We start from the raw sequence: 9,481 nt of genomic DNA, 5'->3' as shown, positions 1-9,481 counted from the left end.
AGGGACCCGGGTTCAATTCCGGCCATTATCTGTGTGGGTAGTTTGCACATTCTCTCCGTGTCTGCGCGGGTTTCCTCCGGGTGCTCCGATTTCTTCCCACAGTCCAAAGATGTGAAGCCTAGATGGATTGTCCGTGATAAATTGTTCCTTAGTGTCCGAAGATGCGTGTGTTGGGGGATTGTTGGGTACACTGAGGGAGCATTTAGCATGGCCAATGCACCTAACCAGCACATCTTTCAGACTGTGGGAGGAAACTGGAGGAACCGGAGGAAACCCACGCAGACACAGAGAAAATGTGCAGACTCTGCACCGACAGTGACCCGAGCCGGGAATCGAACCTGGGCCCCTGACACTGTGAGACAGCTGTGCTAACCACTGTGCTACCGTGCTGCCCACCATACAACAACAGTGCGGGAGACCGCAACTGAACTGAGGTACAAGAGGTGAAAGTCCAGTGCCTCATATATCAGATATAATCCCCTCATTAATGTCACTAAGCAGAAGAAATCCTGAGTAATAAAAGGGAATGGAGTTTATAGATCCCCATATATTCCATGGAGTGTAATCATTCTCAGACCTATTGGCACTCTTGGAGGATTATCTCCAGAATGTAGTTCACTAGAGATAAATCACGAAACTAGTAATATTGGATTAACATCCTATTGATTATATTGATGTCAAGGTTTAGATGAAAGCTGTACCAGTTATTCACCTCTCCCCAGAGATTAACTTCTTTGCAGTGTGCATTGCACTGTTCTGCAGTACACAGCATAATCAAGGACACACATCCCCGCCCTCCCCCCCAACTCCGGACAGTCTCTTTTCCACCTTTTTCCGTCGGGACAAAGATACAAAAGTCTGAGGTCACGTAGCAACAGCTTCTTCCCTGCTGCCATCGAACTTTTGAATGAACCTACTCATATTAAGTTGATCTTTCCCTACACCTATCAATAGCTGGCACACTACATTCTGCACTCTCACCTTTCCTTCTCTATGTATATCTGTATAGTGTGTACTGTATTCCCAATATATGAGACAATAATAAATCAAAGTGGAATAGACTGCCTGCTGCGATCGTGGACTCAGACACTTTAGGAACTTTCAAACAGTCATTGGATAGGCACATGGAGCACTCCAGAATTATAGGGAATGGGATAGCTTGATCTTGGGATTGGACATAGCTCGGCACAACATTGAGGGCTGAAGGGCCTGTACTGTGCTGTAATGTTCTATGTTGTATAAGGCATTGGTAAGGCCACATACTATGTACAGTTCTGGTCACCCTATTATAGAGCGGATATTATTAAACTGGAAAGAGTGCAGAAAAGATTTATAGGGTGCTACTGGGACTTGATGGTTTGAGTTATAAGGAGAGGCTGGATAGAGACTGGTACTTTTTTCTCTGGAATGTAGGAAGTTGAAGGATGATCTTACAGAGTTTATAAAATAATGAGGGGCATAGATCAGTTAGATAGCCAATATCTTTTCCAAAGGTAGGGGAGTCTAAAACTGGATGGCATAGGTTTAAGGTGAGAGGGGAGAGATACAAAAGTGTCCAGAGGGGAAATTTTTTCACACAGAGGGCAGCGAGTGTCTGGAACGAGCCGCCAGAGGTAGGAGTAAAGGCGGGTACAGTTTTGGCTTTTATAGAGCATTTAGATAGTTACATCGATCGGTAAGATGGATATAGAGGGATATGGGCCAAATGTGAGCAATTAGGACTAGCTTATGGTTAAAAACAAAGGGGCGGTATAGATAAGTTGGTCTGAAGGGCCAGTTTCCATGCTGTGAATCTCTCTGACTGTGACTCTAAATAAAGAAAACCATTCCTTCATTGTTGAGCTTGATAAATTAATTTTAATCTGAGAAACAGCAACCAGGATACAAAACCACACTTGCCCTCTAATTGACTTCCGGATATGCCTCATTTACGCTGGGAATATCTCAGCAGTGGCTCGGAAGGTCGGAGCAAGTGAGACAAATCACCATCTAAGCAGCAAAACATTACAGCCGTATTCTAGACACAGCCAAGGAACATCCCATGGAGACCAGGAATGGGATCCCCATGTCAGGCCCAAAACCGGAGAATCCCTCCCGAGCCTTTCCATCGTGCCCCCCCCCCCCCCGCCTCCACTGATTCTGGTGGCAGGGGGGAGGGGAGGATTCTGTACAGTTCTGTACAAAAATAAAACATTGGTTCAGGTTCATGCGAATTCCAAGCGTGGGCAGAATCAAGATACAAATTGAATTATTCTCATTCACATCCTCCCTGCCTCTTCACCACTGGTGCAACAGACTCAGTTTTAATGATACCATTAGCAGAACAACAGGGATTTTACCTATTACAACCTCATTATTTTAACAACAGGGTTCACTGCGTTCTCACACACTATAACAAATGCTTTTACGATTGTATATTTTTAAGACTGATTGATTATGGCTACCCAGGTGTCTCAGGGTGGTTCATAGAGACACTGTCCCTGATACACTGGGAAGGTCCTATAAATGTTCGATTTCCAGTCTATCCTGAGTTGGTTGATACCCACTGGAGGAGACTAAATAGGAAGCATTGCAATTGACTTAAGTGCTTGACTAACAAAGGGGAAATCAGACAGGAATTCTAAGAACATAAGAAATAGGAGCAGGAGTAGTCCATCTAGCCCTTCGAGCCTGCCCCGCCATTCAATAAGATCATGGCTGATCTGAAGTGGCTCAGTTCCACTTTCCCACTTTCTCCCCATAACCCTTAATTCCCTTGTCTATCAGAAACCTATCTACCCGTGACTTAAATATATTTAGCAAGGTAGCCTCCACCACTTCAACAGGCAGAGAATTCACCACCCTTTGAGTGAAGAAATTCCTCCTCAACTCTGATCTAATCTGTCCCCCCCTTATCTTGAGGCTGTGCCCTCTAGTCCTGCTGTCCTTTCTAAGCGGGAGGAATCTTTCTGCTCCTGTTCACTGTCATTGACTAAGATACATGGAGGTCAGTTGAGGACAGGATCAAGCCAAGATATAATCTGGCTATCTCTCCAATCCTTTGTGATCTATTGGCCCAGTAACACATAGGCTGGAATTATGCAGGAAGAATGGATTTTTGACAAAATTCTTTATCATCTGATGGCCAGGTTGGGGCAGGGAAGGGGTTGTTGCAGGGGTGAGGGGTGAACGAAGATGGTGCTGTGATGTTGAGGTCACTGGACCAACTCATGCTCTGGGTTGTGTGTTCAAATCCCATCATGGCAGCGGGAGGGATTTGAGTTGAATTATTAAACCTGAAACTGAAGCATAGTTTATTTATCAGTGTCGCAAGTAAGCTTAAATTAACACCGCAAGTAAGTTGCTGCGAAAATCGCCACACTAGTCGCCACACTCTGGCATCAGTTCGGGTACACTGACGGAGACTAGTACGGCCAGTGCACGTAACCAGCGCGTCTTTCAGACTGTGGGAGGAAACCGGAGCACCCGGAGGAAACCCACGCAGACACGGGGAGAACATGCAGCCTCTACACAGACAGGAAACTATCATCAATTGATATAAAAAGCCAGCTGGTTCACTCTTTGTTCAGGAAGGAAACCTGTGTCCTTATCGATATCTGCTTTATATGTAACTCCAGACCCACAGTAATGTGGTTGACTCTTAAATACCCTCTGAAGTGGCCTGGCAAACCATTCAGTTGAAGGGCAGTTAAGGACGGGCAATAAATGCCAGCCTTGCCAATGATACCCATATCCTATGAAAGGTAAAAGGGAAAAAAAAGTAACACAAGCGATCTGGGCTTACACATGAAGTCTTTAGACTAGGTATGGAAAGATGTTCAATGCTCAAATCCTTATGGTTAAACTTTGAACACAGGTTGCATCAGCTAGAATCGTATTTCTTGAAAGATTAGGGGGCCTCCTGACTGACTAAAAGATTTGATATATTGGACAGAGACCATTTCCTCTGCTGGGGAATCCAGAACAATGGGAGGTGGCCTTGGAGGAGTCTTCAGGAGTAATGCCAAGAAGCACTTCTCACTCAAAGGGTAACACAAAACTGGAACTCATTCCCCCCAAAACTGTGGCGGTCAGTTTGAAAATGTCAAAGCAGAGAATTGATAGGCTTTTGTTGGACAAGACTATTAAAGGTTGCAAGTCAACACGGTGGCACAGTGGTCAGCACTGCTGCCTCACAGCGCCAGGGACCCAGCTTCAATTCCGGCCTTGAGTCACTATCTGTCTGGAGTTTGTACTTTCTCCCCATGTCTGCGTGGGTTTCCTCCGGATGCTCCAGTTTCCTCCCTCACTCCAATGATGTGTGGATTAGTCACATGCTAAGTTGCCCCTTAGTGTCAGGGGATTAGCAAGGTAAATTCATGGGGATAGGGCCTGGGTGGAATTGTGGTCAGTCCAGGCTTTATGGGCTGAATGGCCTCTTTCTGCACCGAGGGGATTCTATGATTCTGTGAAAGGTTACGGAAAGAGGATGGGTAAAAAGAGTTAGCCATGATCTAATTGAATGGCAGAATAGGCTCAAAGAGATGAAAGACTCACTCCTGCTCCTTCTGTCCCTAGGAAATTACACTTGAGCAATTTGTTGATGGTTTCAAAGCAGAGTTAAACGCAAAAGGAAGATAAATGATGTCAAAGGATTAATACTGAAATAGCATTAATCAAGATGGTTAATGAAAGCAACAATTCTCTTTGGTACATCGCTTCAATCAGAACCTGAAGATTAGAATTAGTGCTATTGCACAGCAGGTAACATTCTTCAATCAGCAATCCTCAGCTGAAGGATCCCAGCCTTATGAAACGATCGGTAAGTTTCCAGTCGAGGGAAATATATTAGAGGAACTTACAAATTTCATTATGTCAAAGTATACTCTCACAGAGTGTCTCTCTTAATCTCCCGCTGTAAGACGCTGCTCTGAGCCGCGGAATATTTCACACACTGTCTGTGTGGAGTTTGCACATTCTCCTCGTTTCTGCGTGGGTTTCCTCCCACGGTCCAAAGATGTGCGGGTTAGGTTGATTGGCCATGCTAAGAAATTGCCCCTTAGTGTCCAGGGATGTGTAGGTTAGAGGGATTAGTGGGTATAATATGGGGTTAGGGCCTGGGTGGGATTGTGTTCGGTGCAGACTCGATGGGCTGAAGGGCCTCTTTCTGCACTGTAGGGTTCTATGATTCACATGTGGGGAGACATTCAATTTTATCTTGGTTTTGGATGAAGACATTCCAGTTACAATCGTCCTCACAAATCTGCTGGTCACCACGTGCCTCCTGGAGGTCCAGAATAAAGCAGGCATTAAGGGTCTTGCATTTGTGAATTAGGGTAGGCACGTGCAGAATGTCTTTACTGTCCACAATTCTCAGACTTTTGGCTAAGATCAAGCATCAGATCAAGCCCAAGATGGGCTGCAAGGCCTCATCTTGTCAGCTTGGTTCTTGTTTGTCCCTGTTATGGGGACCTTGAACTGGATTCAATTGGGTTTTGAACTTGGTTTTTGGAGAAAGCAAGGAATGGATTTAGGTTTGCCCGGTCCATTCTGAGCACTGGATTTGTAATTTTAAGGATAGAATAAAAATTTGTGCATTTTGTATGAAAAGTCTTTTCTTACTCTTGGATGGTGTATTGAAATGACAACGGCAGGAAGGTCTGGGTCCTGCCTGCAGATGGACTGAAGGTGTTCTGTAAAGCTGTGTTTGATCTCTCCGATGTAGAGTATTGGGAGCAGCAAGTGCGATAGACCAGATTGAAGCACATGAAACATTGCTTCGTCTGAAAAGAGTGTTTGGGCCCTGGGACGGTGAGCCAGGAGGAGGTGTAGGGGTAGGTGTCACACCTTCCACGACTGCATAGGAAGGTGCCATGGGCAGTGGGTGAGGTGTCGGGTGTGACGGGAGGGGTGGACCAGGGTATCTCTAGAGAGAATGATCCCTGCAGAATGCTGACACGGGGAGTGAGAGGAAGGTGTGTTACGAGGCGGCATCACGCTGGAATTGGCAGCAATGGTGAAGGATGATCAAAGGACAAAGAACAGCACAGGAAACAGGCCCTTTGGCCCAACAAGCCCATTTTAACACTCAGTGAGTGCCTTATTCAAGTCTTTCGTCGATCGTCCTTTGGATGCGGAGACTGGTGGGGTGAAAAGTGAGGATAAGGAGGACCCTATCCTGGTTCTGGGAGAGGGGTGGGGAGGGGGGTTAGAACAGTGATGCGGGAGATGGGTCGGACAGCATTGAGAGCCCAGTCAACCAGATTGGATGGAAAGCCATGAGTGAGGAAGAGGAAAATATATCAGCAGCTCCGTTATGGAAAGTGGCTGTTCGGAAGGAAAAAAATTCTGCAACATCAGTCTGAACATTGAATTTATCAGAACCTTTCTGTGCCGGCTCCACCCACGTTGCCTGCCACTTTCTTCCACTCAGGTCCTGTTCTGTTCCCCCGGGTCTCCCTTCACGTCTTCACAGCCTTTAGAAGACTATGGGAAGGTGCCGTAGCTTATCGAGTAACTCCAATGGTTCTCGTGCAGCTCTGTGACAGAATAAGAACGGAGGAGAGGCAATTAAAGTGCTGTAGATTCTGCTAGTTGAGTGCTTCAATCAGCTGGAGGTCTCCTGTTCCAGGCCAGAGCTGGCTGGAGACTGTCGACTGATTGCTTGTGAAAGTACTTTCAAATGCAAATGGTATTCTGATCAATGGTGGATGACAAGGGGGGACATGGATCCTCTGCGCGAGCCAATCCCTGTGTGATCAGACTGGAACTAATCAGCAAGTTGCTGCAATTACACCTTGAATGTAACCTTCCATTGCCACAAGAAAGGCTATTACCAATTGTATCAATCTAATTGAAATTTTTGCCTTGTCTGCAAAGGCGAAATACCAGTGAAGCTTAATAAATAGCTTGCCTACTGTAAATGTCAGGCTTTGATCACAGTGGCTATCACTGTCTGAGAAAATAAAGCATTTTCTCTATCTGAAAGCCAGTCAATTTGAACATCTTTTGTGCGTTTGCTCGTTCACCTATTCAGCACCAAAACAGCAGCAAACCATTCCAATAAAACAGTCTTTCTAGCCGGAGGAGAGGTTAATATGCTGGAGGTTGGAGGTATAAAATACCCGGGGACATCTTTGGACTACCTGGAAACTTTGGCGTTCTTGGATGTGGCCTGAGGTCTATCTGGACTTCTGACACATAACCAGATCTCACTCATGCAGAGGGTTCCGCGCTTAGAGAACTCCACTAGCCAGGAAAGTGGGCCTCCACTGGATAACTCGTGGAGTGTTAGAGAAATGTGGACCCAGTGGGTGATGCGATCATGCTTTCCAAGGTGAGTGTGTACGAGTTAATAGAACAATAGAACCATAGAAAATTACAGCTCAGAAACAGGCCTTTTGGCCCTTCTTGTCTGTGCTGAACCATTTTTCTGCCTAGTCCCACTGACCTGCACTTGAACCATATCCCTCCACACCCCTCTCATCCATGAACCCGTTCAAATTTTTCTTAAATGTTAAAATTATAATAGTACGATCTGGGTTTTCATTGAGTTGGATTGACTTGGGAGCCCGTTAAAAATTGTCAGGGGGTCCCAAATCCAAGGATCCCAGCCCCATTCCCAGGCTCTGAGATCCCCGACAATGCCTTTAAATGGTGTTACCTTGTTCCTGTCTAAAGCCTGGATCTGTACTCCAGAAACTGGCTGGCACCTTTGCAGGGATAATCATCCCCCCACTCCTCCACAGGCAGATGTGCAAATGTCAATGGTTCATGGCTTCTTAGAGGAGTGGTGGACTCTGGTCTCTGCGAGGGGACATTTTAAAAGGGAAGTTCAAAAGGTATCCTCATGTCAATTTATGCCACTCTGCTACGCCTTACGCTGCCAACGGCAAGCTCTGCACTTCTATGCCCACTGATCCATTGTACACTTTCTAGGAGCAATGAACATCATTGTGTGTCGTGGGAGGTGTAAAAAAAAGCATTGAAAAAATGTAACTCATTGATCATTTTTTCCTATGCTTGAAAAAAAAGTCTGGAGTGCAATCTGACAAAAGTGTCAATCATCCAGGCCCTCTGGAATTTCAAAAACTACAAATGCTTGAAACCACTTAACTTGTGTCAACAAATATTGTGAAGTGAACCTGAGCCGTCAATCAAACAATATTTCCTCTAGGAAGCTGCTGTTCTCATTTTCTAATAGCTGTCTGGTCTCTCAGCCAAGCCACTGACCGTGTGAGGTAATGGAAAGGCAGAACTTGACATAGAGAGCGTGACGGGACTGAGGAGATGGGTGAAAGGGCAATACTTGGGATGGGGAAATGAGGGGCCTGAGGGGATGTGTGAAGGGATGAGATAGCATGGGTGCAGTATGGGGAGTGATTGGAGGGTGAAGTGGGTGTAAGGGGTGAGGGCTGACAGTCTGTTTGTTACATTAGGACAAAGTCCCATGGCTCTAATGCGGACATTATAAACAGACCGTCTCTATACCCTATAACCCCTGTGCTGCCTACGCTCTCCTTTCCAGCTATGGGGATCTGGCCACAGGATCTGCCCTTAACAGCACAGTGATGATTTCCAGGCACACCAGGACCATGATTCCTACTGTCGTGGCCCTCTTGCAGCCCAAACTCGGAACTAATGTGAGCGGCATCACATGAAATGCTGATTCAGAGGGAAACAGCACGATGATCACAAAGCTGACAGACTAGTCTCCCTAACACCTCGTCAAACAGTCGAGATCCAGGTCAAACACAGCCATGACAAACTGGTGGTGGTACACAGTGATGCCATGCAGCCGAATAGTTATGTAGTAGCCTCGAACAGTACCCACTATGTATGAAACTGACGTGACATCTTACAGCTATTGGAAACAGCACTAGCAGAAGCCACAGTATCTTAGCCATTCAAGCTGCAACACAAGCTCCCTATATCAGTGGAGATGGAGGTCCCTCCAGAGACTTACACAACAAGCCTTGAACCCATTGGGTACGTGTTATATATTTAAAAGGGTTGCTTTAAGATCTGATCATATGATTTGATGGTGCTGTCATTAGGGTGCTTGCACATTTTCAGTTTGCACTCTGCGCAGTGCAGAGAACATCTGTTTCAATAAAACCTGTTGTTGTCAGTTTGAATCTACGCATGCAATCCACAGCCTTTCTTTTTGTTTAAATCCCTACATAGGACATTACGCAAAAAGAAAACTGGCAATGAGGATAGGATTTTATTTCATTCAGAACATCAAGAAAAGATCCTAACTAGAGGAAAAACAATTGGGGGCCCTCGCAGTTTGAACATTAGAAGGCTGGTGAGAAGCAACAACAGGATTAAAGGTTGAAGTGCCAGTGCAGAAAGACAAGTGAGAAAAAGCTCTGTGTGGTTTTAAAAGAGGGGGTTTGGGTGATCAGCAAAGGAGAGATTCCCAATAGTATCTGGCATATTTGAAAAGGGGGATGCTTTTTTCAAAAACAAAACCACATCCAACAATTGCGACACAGCT

The sequence above is a fragment of the Carcharhinus amblyrhynchos genome, chromosome 26 (assembly GCF_965287045.1).
Source record: "Carcharhinus amblyrhynchos chromosome 26, sCarAmb.v2.hapA, whole genome shotgun sequence".
Classification (NCBI taxonomy): domain Eukaryota; kingdom Metazoa; phylum Chordata; class Chondrichthyes; order Carcharhiniformes; family Carcharhinidae; genus Carcharhinus; species Carcharhinus amblyrhynchos.
Note: the sequence above shows the minus strand (reverse complement) of the source record.